At 39.4% G+C, this 14597-nt stretch overlaps 1 non-coding gene across 1 annotated transcript; it reads left to right on the top strand.

Moving 5' to 3' along the window:
• Positions 1–11529: 11529 nt before the first annotated feature.
• On the top strand, positions 11530–11637 carry LOC112752684 (small nucleolar RNA R71). Its single transcript, XR_003177110.1, has one exon. It is a non-coding gene; the product is annotated as a small nucleolar RNA R71 (small nucleolar RNA).
• The last annotated feature ends 2960 nt before the right edge of the window (positions 11638–14597 follow it).

The following is a 14597-nucleotide window of genomic DNA, read 5'->3' as shown; positions in this document are numbered from 1 at the left end:
ACAACATTGTAGTTCATCTTCATTATTGTTGTCCTTTTTCCTCTATTCTTCCTCTTTCCCTTACCAAATTCAGAATGCTTGCTCATCTTCAAGCAACAATTAGAACAATGGCTATGGGGCTAAGATGGATCATAAATGTCTTACACAATGAAATGTTAGTAGTACATATGTTCTAAGCAAGCAAAATTAAATATAATAATCAAGGCACAAGAGACAGAGATATTGTGATTGCAAACATAAGAAGGTGAGCACAATACATTGTATAAAAGATAAATGGCACACCAAACTTAGTGTGACACTTTCACTTGGAATTAATGCAAGTATCTAGTAAAGATTGGAAGCAAATTTTGTTGCATAGCAACACCAAACTTAGAATGCAATCCTATGTCCATTTTATTTGAAACAAGACTAAATGAAACTGTTGTATGTTAAATACAATCACCAAGCAAAGAATCTGTCATGAATAATGATCTCTTGGTAATGTATTAACAAAAACAGTTAATAAGCAAACTAAATGAAAGCATTTAAAAACAGAAAAATGACTAAAGCAAGTAGAATGAAAAAGTGTCAAATCAAAAGAGAAAAATAAAACTGCAGAGGCATTATGCTTATGCAGACAAGTAGTGTTGCTTGAATAAATTGCATACCAAACTTAGAATCTTAGTGTGACACTTCCATGTAGAATCGATGCAATCATTCAAAGGGATTAAAAACAAATTGTTGCAGGGCAACACCAAACTTAGAATGTAACCATATGCCAATTTATTGAATTTAAACAAAGCACAGAAAGAAAACAAATCAGAGAAGAAATGTTACCTATAGTTGGGTTGTTCTTCACTTTCTTTCTCTTCTTCCAGTTTGTTAAGAGGAATGACCTCAAAGTGGGGAAAGATTCAGCTAGTGTCCCTTGTCTTGGCCTTTCCTCAGCAAGCTTCCTTTTGTAAATAGCTTCATTGAGCTTGCTTGCTGGATTAGGGACAAAATTGGTGCTCTTGCTAGTTGCCTTCACTTCTTTGGATTCAAGACTTGGTTGCTGTGTGATTGTTGGAGTGATTTCTTCATCAAGAGCTTCTTGTATTGGTGGTTCCATGAGCTTTTCCTCTTTGCACTTCTCTACTGCAGTTGAGTGTGATTTCTCTTGAGTATCTTCCTCCATTTCTTCTTCCTGATTTTCCATTAATTCCTTTGGGAGGGAATCTTTATGTTTCATTGTTACCTCAAGTAGCTTTTGTGAATGTAAAATCCTTGGCTCATGTTCCTCATCCTTCATTGCAATTTCACTTGACACAGGGACATTTTGTTCTTGTTTTTCCACTTCTTCACCCGCAAATTTATCTTCATCCTCACTGTTTGATGGTTCTAAGTTCCTCCTTGTTTGTTCTAAGGGCCCATTCATCTTCTTGAAGAGGATTTCTTTCCAGGATTGGGGTTGTGTGTATCTTTCCACAAGTTGTCTATGTACTTCAATGGCTTGGCATCAGCTTTCTAAGGGTTCTTTGGACCATTGAAGAGATGAAGGTTGAGAGTAATTTTGGTGACATGGATGTATTATAGTGAAGTTGTGTTGAGGGGTGTAGGATGAGTTGTGTGATTGGTGGGATGACTTGTATGGATCTTGGAGGAAACTTTGTGTTGAGGCATAATCAAGTGATGAAGATCTTTCAAATGAGAAACTGGGACGTGAGGGTGGATGCTCTTTCATTCCTTGGTGATACTCCCAGTCACCATTAGAATAATGACTTGCATCATTTTGTGGTGGAGGAAAATATCCCATATGATTCTCTTGCTCATCTTGTGTCTCTGAAGCAAATCTCCATGGATTGGAGTGCTTAGAATTTGTATTTTCTTGGTGATATTCTCAGCCACCATTAGAGATTGGTGATGGTGGGTAATATCCCATAAAATTTGTTTGATCATAAGATGAGTTGAACTCCATTTGAATTTTGGAAAACACAACACCAAGGAAAATTGAAATTACTCATATCAGAGATGAAAATTTCTTAGTGAGGCAAAAACTCAAACACCTTGGTTTCAATCTAAAACAGAAAACAAAAATAAATAAAATTCTTGATCTAGACCTCTCACCCACTTAATCATTGTTGATCTAAATCAATCCCCGGCAATGGCGCCAAAAACTTGATGGGTTGGAACAAGATTCCAACACCTAAAACTCACCGGCAAGTGTACCAGGTCATATCAAGTAGTAAAACTCACTTAGAGTGAGGTCGATCGCACAGGGATTGATGGATCAAGCAACTTTAGTGGGTGATTAGTTTATTCAAGCTAACATTGAAGTGAAATTTGATGAAATGTAGCCAATAGAAAGTAAATTGACAAGAATTGTAAATGACAGAATGTAAATAGGCAGAAAACTTAAAGAGCAAGAAATGTAAATTGACAGAATCTTAAATAACAAAAATGTAAATTGCAGTGAATGTAAAGGGATTTTGGAGCAAGAAATTCAAAGAAGCAGTAAATCAAAACTTAGGACAATTGCAAGAATTATAAATTGACAAAAGCATAAATGACAAGAAAGTTAAATTACATGAAATGTAAAGAGGGGGTGCTGGAAATTAATAAAAGTAATAGATCAAGCAATGGGAAATTTAAATTGCATGAAGAATAAAGGTAATTGGGTGCCAGGATTCAAAAATCAAACAAGAAAGTGTAAATAGCAATCAAAGAGAGAAGTAAAAGATGTAGTACTTTGCAAGCGATCTAAACAGAAAATGGAAATTGCTTGAAGAAGCAAAACAGCCAGAGAACTCAACTCAAATGCAAAATCTAAAAAGACAAGTGAGGATCTCAGGGGATCAATGAGTCTAGAAAATAAGTTTAGATCTCAATTCCTTCCTTGATCCAGCAGGAAGCAATTTGTAGAAGAAAGAAAGATGAAAGCAGTAAATGAAAACTCAGATTCAATTCTCAATTCACTAAGATTATGCAGAAGAAGATATTTCAAATCAAGATTTGAAACAGAATTCCTTCAAATCTCAATCAAAAATTCAGAAATAGAAAGTAGAATTTCAGAAGTAAAAGCAAAGAGAAGAGAGCTCTCTATTCTACTTGCTCTCTATTGGAGCCAGCCTCCTTATGAATTGAAACAGATGCCTTTTTATAGGCTTAAAATGAAAAATAAAAATGAAATTCTAAACAAAATAAAATTCCTAAGCTAATTGATCCTTGTGCCTTTTAGTGATGATAATGGGCTTAGCTTGCTTTGGATTTGAGGAAGAGTGGATCTGGATGGCCTTGGTTCAATTGGTGAATAATTGAATTTAAAATGGAATTTTAATTGAATTTTTAGCCCATGGGTGTTGCTCCCAGGACAAGGCTCGGTTCATGGGGAGAGCTGAGCTTTGGTGCTTGTTTCCTTGGCCCTTTTGGTGCGTGACAAGGCTTGGCAAGACAAGGGAGAGCGCTCGGTTCATGGCATGAGCGCAGCTTCCTCTTCTTTTAATGAGGTCCCAGCTTCGAACCTAGGTTGAAGCCTTTGGGAACCAATTCCTTGCATTTTCATGAGGAGAGAGCACGACAAAGCTCTTACCAAGAGCTCTAAGCTCTCCAAGTGAGTGCTACTTCCTTGGTTTCCTTGTGTCTCCCCCTTCGAATCTTGGTGGTTGCACTTTGGTTTATTTTTGTTTGTTTTTGGTCCTTAAAGATGCCTTTCACTTATACCTCAATTTTGTGCCAAATATGGATTGCCATATATCTTTGGAAAGCTCTGAATGTCAGTTTTCCAACGCAACTGGAAGCACATCAATTGGACGTCTGTAGCTCAAGTTATGGCCCTTTGAAGAAGGCATGGTTATGCTGTGAGCGCCCAAGTTTTAACTTAGCGAAAATTTTGCTTCCAAGCTCATTTTTTTTCACGATAAAGCTAGGCTCTTGGCATGAACCGAGCTTTGAGTGCTGATTGTCAAGCTCCTTTAATTTGGTGATGGGCCACACTTTTAAAAGCGTGGCCTAAGGCTCCAAAGTGTGCTCCAACTTCAAAGTGTGCCCCAAAGCTCTTTTTTTCTCCTTTTTAGCTTATTTTGTGCTTCTTTGCTTCTTTTTCTTCTTATTTCCTACAAGATTTATAAAATTAAAAGATTAAAGAAATATAATATTTAAGCACAAAAGCATTCAATATTTAAGCACAAATCATCAATTTCTTGTATGAAAAAGCATAGAAAAACATGACATGGTGACATGTCATCAGAATCTGGATGTCATTGAATTTATATAGTCCATTTTTAAGTTTGCCTTGAAGTTGAATCTTCTTGGACTCCTGGCATTTGACAGCATAATCATAAGGCCAGAATTCGAAGAACACACCATTATCTAGTACAAATTTTGAGACACTAACCAGGTTCTTTGAAATGGTAGGGACATGAAGCAAGTTTTGGAGTTTAAAAATTTTTTTGACATAGATACATGCATGATAGACCTTTCAATATTAGCAATACTTATACCTTTACCATTACCTCCAAACACTTGTTTAGGTCCTGTGTATTCTGAGCTGCTGAGAAAATTCATCTGGTCGAAGGTAAGGTGGTGAGACACTCTTGAGTTACGATACCAGCCATTGTCAATGCTGTTTGTGGTGAGTAGTGCTTGAGGGGGACTTGGATTGCTTGAGCTTGCTTGTTGACTTGGCTGGTAAGGAGGCTGAGCATGTGGAGTTTGTTGATGAAAGAGGCCATTTGGTGGTGGAGGGCCACCGTTGGAGTTGTAAAGCTGTAGATTCTGATAGTTTTGGTTGAATCTATGAAAGCACTGCCAAACTGTGTGGCTAATTCTTCCACACAATTGACACTAGGGCTTGCTTCCTTGCCACCAAGATCTGCCTCCCTGGAGTTTCTTTCTCTGCCTCTCCTACCAGATTGTCCACTTGCATAATAGCTTCCATAGGATTCCTCTCCTGCTAATTCGTTGTTCACCTTGCTAGTGTCTGATTCTTTTTGGGCTAGGTTTGCATGAACCATAGTCAGATCTTTTTTCTGAATCTTTTATTTACATCTTCTTGTGCAAGAAGTTGCGATTCGAGCTCGTTGATGGTCATTGAGTCTATCCTTGAGTTTACCATAGTGATGAATGCACTAAATTCTTCATTTAAACCTCCTAGGGCACAATCAAAATATTCTTCCTTGGAAAATAGAGCACTGGTACGCGAAATTGAGATCATCAACAATGGTGCCAAAGGACTTGGAGCTCTTAAACGTGAATCTCACTTTGTCACAATTCCGCACAACTAACCAGCAAGTGCACTAGGTCGTCCAAGTAATACCTTACGTGAGTAAGGGTCGATCCCACGGAGACTGTCGGCTTGAAGCAAGCTATGGTCACCTTGTAAATCTCAGTCAGGTGAATTCAGATGGTGATGGAGAATTGATAATTAAAAGATAAAGAAAACATAAAATAAAGATAGAGATACTTATGTAATTCTTTGGTTGGAATTTCAGATAAGCGTATGAAGATGCTTTGTTCCTCCTGAACCTCTGCTTTCCTATTGCCTTCTTCCAATCATTCATACTCCTTTCCATGGCAAGCTTTATGTTGGGCATCACCGTTGTCAATGGCTACTTCCCGTCCTCTCAGTGAAAACGTTCCAAATGCGCTGTCACCGCACGGCTAATCATCTGTCGGTTCTCGATCATGTCGGAATAGGATCCATTGATCCTTTTGCGTCTGTCACACACCCAACAATCACGAGTTTGAAGCTCGTCACAGTCATCCCTTCCCAGATCCTACTCAGAATACCACAGACAAGGTTTAGACGTTCCGGATCTCAGGAATGACCGCCAATAATTCTAGCCTATACCACGAAGGTTCCAATCTTAGATTAGAAACCCAAGAGATACGCATTCAAGCCATTGCTAGTAGAACAGAGGTGGTTGTCAGGCACATGTTCATAGGTGAGAATGATGATGAGTTTCACGGATCATCACATTCATCAAGTTGAAGAACGAATGAATATCTTGGAGAAGAAATAGACTTGAGTTGAATAGAAAAACAATAGTACTTTGTATTAATTCATGAAGAACAGCAGAGCTCCACACCTTAATCTATGGTGTGTAGAAACTCCACCGTTGAAAATACATAAGAACAAGGCCTAGGCATGGCCGTGAGGCCAGCCTCCAAATGTGAAAAGGTCTATCAAAGTCTGTGTAAAAGATGAAAATACAATAGCAAAAGGACCTATTTATAGAAAACTAGTAGCCTAGGGTTACAGAAATAGGTAATTAATGCAGAAATCTTCTTCCGGGCCCACTTGGTGTGTACTTGGGCTGAGAATTAAAGCTTTCATGTATAGAGACTTTTCTTGGAGTTAAACGCCAGCTTTTGTGCCAGTTTGGGCGTTTAACTCCAGCTTTTGTGCCAATTTTGGAGTTAAACACCAGAATTCTTGAGCTGAATTGGAACGCCGGTTTGGGCCATCAAATCTCGGGCAAATATGAACTATTATATATTGCTGGAAAGCCCAGGATGTCTACTTTCCAACGCAATTGAGAGCGCACCAATTGGGCTTCTGTAGATCCAAAAAACCCACTTTGAGTGCAGGGAGGTCAGAATCCAACAGCATCTGCAGTCCTTTTTCAGCCTCTGAATCAGATTTTTGCTCAGGTCCCTCAATTTCAGCCAGAAAATACCTGAAATCACAGAAAAACACACAAACTCATAGTAAAGTCCAGAAGAGTGATTTTTATTTAAAAACTAATAAAAACATAATAAAAACTAACTAAAATATACTAAAAACATACTAAAAACAATCCAAAAAGCGTATAAATTATCTGCTCATCACAACACCAAACTTAAATTGTTGCTTGTCCCCAAGCAACTAAAAATCAAATAGGATCAAAATAAGAGAATATACAATGAATTCCAAAAACATCTATGAAGATCACTATTAATTAGATGAGCGGGGCTTTTGGCTTTTTGCTTCTGAACAGTTTTGGCATCTCACTTTATCCCTTGAAGTTCAGAATGATTGGCATCTATAGGAACTCAAAATCCAGATAGTGTTATTGATTCTCCTAGTTAAGTATGTTGATTCTTGAACACAGCTACTTTATGAGTCTTGGCCGTGGCCCTAAGCACTTTGTTTTCCAGTATTACCACCGGATACATAAATGCCACAGACACATAACTGGGTGAACCTTTTCAGATTGTGACTCAGCTTTGCTAGAGTCCCCAATTAGAGGTGTCCCGGGTTCTTAAGCACACTCTTCTTTTTGCTTTGGACCTCGACTTTAACCGCTCAGTCTCAAGTTTTCACTTGACACCTTCACGCCACAAGCACATGGTTAGGGACAGCTTGGTTGAGCCGCTTAGGCCAGGATTTTATTCCTGTGGGCCCTCCTATCCACTGATGCTCAAAGCCTTGGATCTTTTTTATCACCCTTGCCTTTTGGTTTAAAGGGGTATTGGCTTTTTTTGCTTGCTTTTCTTTTTCTTTTCTCTCTTTTTTTTTCGCATATATCCTTTTTTATTCTGCAAGCTTTTCACTGCTTTTTCTTGCTTCAAGAATCAATTTTATGATTTTTCAGATCATCAGATAGCATTTCTTCTTTTCCCATCATTCTTTCAAGAGCCAACAATTTTAACATTCATGAATCAACAAATTCAAAAATATGCACTGTTCACGCATTCATTTAGAAAAACAATAGCATTGCCACCACATCAAAATAATTAAACTGTTTTAGAATTTGAAATTCATGCACTTCTTTTTCTTTTTCTATTAAAAACATTTTTCTTTTAAGAAAGGTGATGGATTCATTTTCATAGCTTCATGGCATAGACACTAATGATCATGTAATAAAGACACAAACATAAATAAACATAAAGCACAATTTTCGAAAAACAGAAAATAAAGAACAAGGAAATTAAAGAACGAGTCCACCTTAGTGATGGCGGCTTGTTCTTCCTCTTGAAGATCTTATGGAGTGCTTGAGCTCCTCAATGTCTCTTCCTTGCCTTTGTTGCTCCTCTCTCATGGTTCTTTGGTATTCTCTAATTTCATGGAGGAGGATGGAATGCTCTTGGTGCTCCACCCTTAGTTATCCCATGTTGGAACTTAATTCTCCTAGGGAGGTGTTGATTTGCTCCCAATAGTTTTGTGGAGGAAAATGCATCCCTTTAGGTATCTCAGGGATTTCATGATGAGGAGTTTCCTCATGCTCTTGTCCATGAGTGGGATCTCTTGTTTGCTCCATCCTTTTCTTAGTGATGGGCTTGTCCTCATCAATGAGGATGTCTTTCTCTATGTCAATTCCAGCTGAATTGCAGAGGTGACAAATGAGATGACCTCATGAACTTCTACTTCCTCTCTAATCATGATGCTTTGAATCATGATAGCCCGGTCTATAGTAACTTCAGATCGGTTGCTAGTAGGAATGATTGAGCGTTGGATGAACTCCAACCATCCCCTAGCCACGGGCTTGAGGTCATGCCTTCTTAGTTGAACCGGCTTCCCTCTTGAATCTCTCTTCATTGAGCACCCTCTTCACAGATGTCCATGAGGACTTGGTCCAACCTTTGATCAAAGTTGACCCTTCTAGTGTATGGGTGTGCATCTCCTTGCATCATGGGCAAGTTGAATGCCAACCTTAAATTTTTTGGACTAAAATCTAAGTATTTCCCTCGGACCATTGTAAGCCAATTCTTAGGGTTTGGGTTCACACTTTGATCATGGTTCTTGGTGATCCATGCATTGGCATAGAACTCTTGAACCATTAAGATTCCGACTTGTTGAATGGGGTTGGTGAGAACTTCCCAACCTCTTCTTCGGATCTCATGTCGGATCTCCAGATATTCACCCTTTTTGAGCTTAAAAGGGACCTCGGGGATTACTTTCTTCTTGGCCACAACTTCATAGAAGTGGTCTTGATGCACCCTTGAGAGGAATCTCTCCATCTCCCATAACTCGGAGGTGGAAACTTTTGCCTTCCCTTTTCTCTTTCTAGAGGTTTCTCTGGCCTTTGGTGCCATTAATGGTTATGGAAAAACAAAAAAGCTTTAGCTTTTACCACACTAAACTTAGAAGGTTGCTCGTCCTAGAGCAAAAGAAGAAAGAAGAGAGTAGAAGAAGAAGAAATAGAGGAGATGGAGTGGGCTTTGTGTTTTGGCCAAAGGGAAGAGGTAGTGTGTATGTTGTGTGAAAATGAAGGAGTAAAGACGAGTTTATATAGAAGTGGAGAGGGGGGGTATGGTTCGGCCATTATGGGTGGGTTTGGGTGGGAAAGTGGTTTGAATTTGAATGGTGAGGTAGGTGGGGTTTTATGAAGGATGGATGTGAGTGGTGAAGAGAATGGTGGGATTTGATAGGTGAGGGGTTTTTGGGGAAGAGGTATTGAGGTGATTGGTGAATGGGTGAAGAAGAGAGAGAGAGAGATGGGGTAGGTGAGGATCCTGTGGGGTCCACAGATCCTGAGGTGTCAAGGATTTCTCATCCCTGTACCATGTGGCGTGCAAAAAGCCCCTTGCTGCCAATCCTGGCGTTAAACGCCAGGCTGCTGCCCATTTCTGGCGTTTAACGCCAGCTTCTTGCCCATTCTTGGCGTTAAACGCCAGTCTGGTGCCCATTTCTGGCGTTAAACGCCCAGAATGGTGCCGGACTGGGCGTTTAACGTGCATTCTGCTACCCTTACTGGCGTTTAGTAAGTTTCTTCTCCAAGGTGTTCTGTTTTTCATTTTGTTTTTCCTTTTTCAATTGTTATTGTGACTTCTTATGATCATCAACCTACAAAAAATATAAAATAGCAAAAGAAAATAGAAATTTAACATAGATAAGTTAAAGATTGGGTTGCCTCCCAATAAGCGCTTCTTTAATGTCAATAGCTTGACAGTGGGCTCTCATGGAGCCTCACAGATGTTCAGAGCAATGTTGGAACCTCCCAACACCAAACTTAGAGTTTGAATGTGGGGGTTCAACACCAAACTTAAAGTTTGGCTGTGGCCTCCCAACACCAAACTTAGAGTTTGACTGTGGGGGCTTTGTTTGACTCTGTATTGAGAGAAGCTCTTCATGCTTTCTCTCCATGGTTACAGAGGGATATCCTTGAGCTTTAAACACAAGGGAGTCTTCATTCACTTGAATGATCAATTCTCCTCTGTCAATATTAATCACAGCTTTTGCTATGGCTAGGAAGGGTCTGCCAAGGATGATGGATTCATCCATACACTTCTAAAGTCAGCAGGAATGTAGTGGCCTTCAACTTTTACCAAGACATCCTCTACAAGTCCATAAGCCTATTTCTTTGAATTGTCTGCCATCTCCAGTGAGATTCTTGGAGCTTGTACCTCAATGATCCCTAGCTTCTCCATTACAGAGAGAGGCATGAGGTTTATGCTTGACCCTAGGTCACACAGAGCCTTCTCAAAGGTCATGGTGCCTATGGTACAAGGTATTGAGAATTTTCCAGGGTCTTGTCTCTTCAGAGGTAATCTCTGCCTAGTCAAGTCATCCAGTTCTTTGATGAGCAATGGAGGTTCATTCTCCCAAGTCTCATTATCAAATAACTTGGCATTTAGCTTCATGATTGCTCCAAGGTACTTAGCAATTTGTTCTTCAGTAACATCTTCATCCTCTTCAGAGGAGGAATACTCATCAAAGCTCATGAATAGCAAAAGTAAATTCACTGGAATCTCTATGGTCTCAGTGTGAGGCTCAGATTCCCATGGTTCCTCATTAGGGAATTCCATGGAGGTCAGTGGATGTCCATTGAGGTCTTTCTCAGTGGAGATCACTGCCTCTTTCTCCTCTCCAGGTTTGGCCATGTGAGACGTGTTTATGGCCTTGCACTCTCTCTTTGGATTCTCTTTTGTGTTGCTTGGGAGAGTACTAGGAGGGAGTTCAGTAATTTTCTTACTCAGTTGACCCACTTGTGCCTCCAAATTTCTAATGGAGGACCTTGTTTCAGTCATGAAACTTTGAGTGGTTTTAATTAGATCAGAGATAATGGTTGCTAAGTCAGAGTGGCTTTGCTTAGAATTCTCTGTCTGTTGCTGAGAAGATGATGGAAAAGGCTTGCTATTGCTAAACTTGTTTCTTCCACCATTATTGTTGTTGAAACCTTGTTGAGGTCTCTGTTGATCCTCCCATGAGAGATTTGGATGATCTCTCTATGAAGGGTTATAGGTGTTTCCATAGAGTTCTCCCATGTAATTCACCTCTTCCATTGCTGGGTTCTCAGGATCATAAGCTTCTTCTTTAGAGGAAGCTTCTTTAGTACTGCCTGTTGCTGCTTGCATTTCAGACAGACTCTGAGAAATCATATTGACTTGTTAGGTCAATATTTTATTCTGAGCCAATATGGCATTCAGAGTATCAATCTCAAGAACCCCTTTCTTCTGAATTGTCCCATTATTGACAGGATTCCTTTCAGAAGTGTACATGAATTGGTTATTTGCAACCATTTCAATGAGTTCCTGAGCTTCTGCAAGTGTCTTCTTCAGATGAAGAGATCTTCCAGCAGAGCTATCCAATGACATCTTGGATAGTTCAGACAGACCATCATAGAATATACCTATGATGCTCCATTCAGAAAGCATGTCAGAAGGACATCTTCTAATCAATTGCTTGTATCTTTCCCATGCTTCATAGAGGGATTCTCCTTCCTTCTGTCTGAAGGTTTGGACTTCCACTCTTAGCTTGCTCAATTTTTGAGGTGGAAAGAAATTTGCCAAGAAGGCATTGACTAGCTTTTCCCAAGAGTTCAGGCTTTCTTTAGGTTGTGAATCCAACCATGTCCTAGCTCTGTCTCATACAGCAAAAGGAAAAAGCATAAGTCTGTAGACTTCAGGGTCAACCCCATTGGTCTTGACAGTGTCACAGATTTGCAAGAATTCAGCTAAGAACTGATGAGGATCTTCCAATGGAAGTCCATGAAACTTGTAATTCTGTTGCATTAGAGAAACTAATTGAGGCTTAAGCTCAAAGTTGTTTGCTCCAATGGCAGGGATTGAGATGCTTCTCCCATAGAAGTCGAGAGTAGGTGTAGTAAAGTCACCAAGCACCTTCCTTGCATTGTTGGCATTGTTGTTTTCGGCTGCCATGGTTTCTTCTTCCTTGAAGAGCTCTGTTAGGCCCTCTAAAGAGAATTGTGCTTTAGCTTCTCTTAGCTTTCTCTTTAAGGTCCTTTCAGGTTCAGGATCAGCTTGAACAAATATGCCTTTATTTTTGCTTCTGCTCATATGAAAGAGGAGAGAACAAGAAAGTAGGGAATCCTCTATGTCACAGTATAGAGGTTCCTTGAGGTGTCAGAGGAAAAGTGATGAGAAGTCATCTTAGCCTAGTTTCACTAGTCTTTTTCTTTTGTTTTCAATTGTTTTTATGCACTTTCTTGAGCCATAAGCAAGCCAATTGGGTAGAATTTCATATTTCCTTTGATTCAATCAACCATGGATGAATTAATGCAGTTTCATGAAATTTTGTGGTATAATTGTCATATATTATGAAAGAATAACAAACTCATGATTTTGAGCATAGCTTTGATGTGTTTGGTTGATTGATGATAGGTGAAAAGAGCTTTGAAGAAGGTTGAAGAAAGAAGAAAGGGCAAGGAGCAAGAGAGAACAAAAAGCTTGAGCAAAAGCTTGCCTCAAACTTTAGCTCAAGCTTTTGGAAGAGTGAATTCACATTGGTTGGAGCAAAAAGCTTGCGCCAACGTTTGCCTCAAGCTTTTTGGCAAACATTGGCGCCACACACCAACACCCTGGAGGAGAAAAGCTTGCGCCAACGTTTGCCTCAAGCTTTTTGGCAAACGTTGGCGCCACACACCAACACCCTGGAGGAGAAAAGCTTGCACCAACGTTTGCCTCAAGCTTTTTGGCAAACGTTGGCGCCACACATGCACACAAGGGGATCAATGTTTGGCCTAAAGTTTGACCTCAAACTTTAGCCCAAACGTTGGTAGCAGCAAATGGGGGCATCTGATATGAAAAGCTTGAGCCAAAGTTTGCCTCAAACTTTGACTCAAGCTTTTATGATTTATAGCCCGGTTCACAATGGATTTCTCTCCAACTCTAAGAGCAATCAACCGAGGCCTTTATCAACCCAATTCCATCAAGAGCAAAGGCCCAATCCAAGGCTTGAAGACCATTTGAAGAAAGTGTATAAATAGCTTAGGATTTAAGTTTTTCAGAGAGCTTTTCCTGGAAAATTCTTAGAACACTTACAGAGAGCTCACCTTTACATTTTTGAATTGTTGCTTTAGAATTCTAGAGAATTAGGAAGGAGAATTGATCTCTCTTCTTCCTTGTTCTTGCTTGAGCATTCTTTACTTTTCTTGCTTTGGATCTTGGGTGGAGAATTGAAGAACTTCTGTTTCAATCTCACCTTGAGATCTTGTTTAAATTTCTGCATAATTGAATTTCCATTCCAGTTAATTGCCTCTTCTTCTAGGAAGGCAGTGAGATCTAGACTCAGCTATCTAGTCTCTTGAGTCCTGAGATCTACAGTTTTAAATTTTCAATTTCCTTATTTCATTGCTACACCAAGCTTTTTCTCATTTCCGTTTTAGATCCGGTTTAATTCAAGTCATCTTCTACTTTTCTGTTTATTGCATTTTACTTTTCCTTGTTTAATTTCTGCAAATCCACTTCCAAATTCCCTTTACAATTCAAGCCATTTACATTTCTTGCACTTTAAGATTCTGCAATTTACATTTCTTGCAATCTAAGTTTCTGCAATTTATATTACTTGCACTTTAAGATTCAGCCTCTTTAATTTCTCTGCACTTTAAGTTCTTGCCAATTGTCCCTCTCCCTTTTAATTTTATGCAATTTAGCTTCTGTCGAATACAAACTACTCAAATCAACTCTTGATTCGCTAGACTAAGTCACCCACTAAACTAAAATTGCTCAATCCTTCAATCCCTGTGGGATCGACCTCACTCCCGTGAGTTTTATTACTTGATGCGACCCGGTGCACTTGCCGGTTAGTTTCGTGTTGGATCATTTTCCACACATCAAGTTTTTGGCGCCGTTGCCGGGGATTGAAATAGATTGACAGTGATTAAGTGAAGTGGAGATCTAGATCTAGCATTTTTATTTTCTGTTTCTCTAACTTTAGACTAACCCACTAACTGTTTGAATTTTTGCTTGAGCTAACTACAATTTCATCATGGATTGAAGTATTGCTATCCTTCTGGTTTGGTATGATTTTTATGTCTTGTTTGCATGTCAGGGACAAGGAGAGCTATACCAACCTTTTGTGAACAAGACGAAAGAACCCTCAGGAGATGAAGAAGAGCTGAAAGAGGGAAAAACATTGTTGGAGATGAGGATTCGAAAGAAGAAGAGTTCCAAAATATGGAGGAACATACAACAATTCCAACTAATCCACAAGGAGGAACAGCTAATGACAACAACAATCCACCACAGAGAAGAGTTCTGGCTTCCTACACATTTGCAAATCCTAGACATTGTGGTAGTAGCATTCATACCCCAAATGTTAATGCAAATAACTTTGAACTAAAGCCACAACTCATCACATTAGTTCAAAACAATTGCTCTTATGGAGGAGGACCACTTGAAGATCCAAATCAACACTTATCCACTTTCTTGAGGATTTGTGACACTATTAAAACCAATGGAGTGCATCCTGACAGCTA

The sequence above is a fragment of the Arachis hypogaea genome, chromosome 15 (assembly GCF_003086295.3).
Source record: "Arachis hypogaea cultivar Tifrunner chromosome 15, arahy.Tifrunner.gnm2.J5K5, whole genome shotgun sequence".
NCBI classification, from domain to species: Eukaryota; Viridiplantae; Streptophyta; class Magnoliopsida; order Fabales; family Fabaceae; genus Arachis; species Arachis hypogaea.
This window is presented reverse-complemented; position numbering and strand designations above follow the sequence as displayed.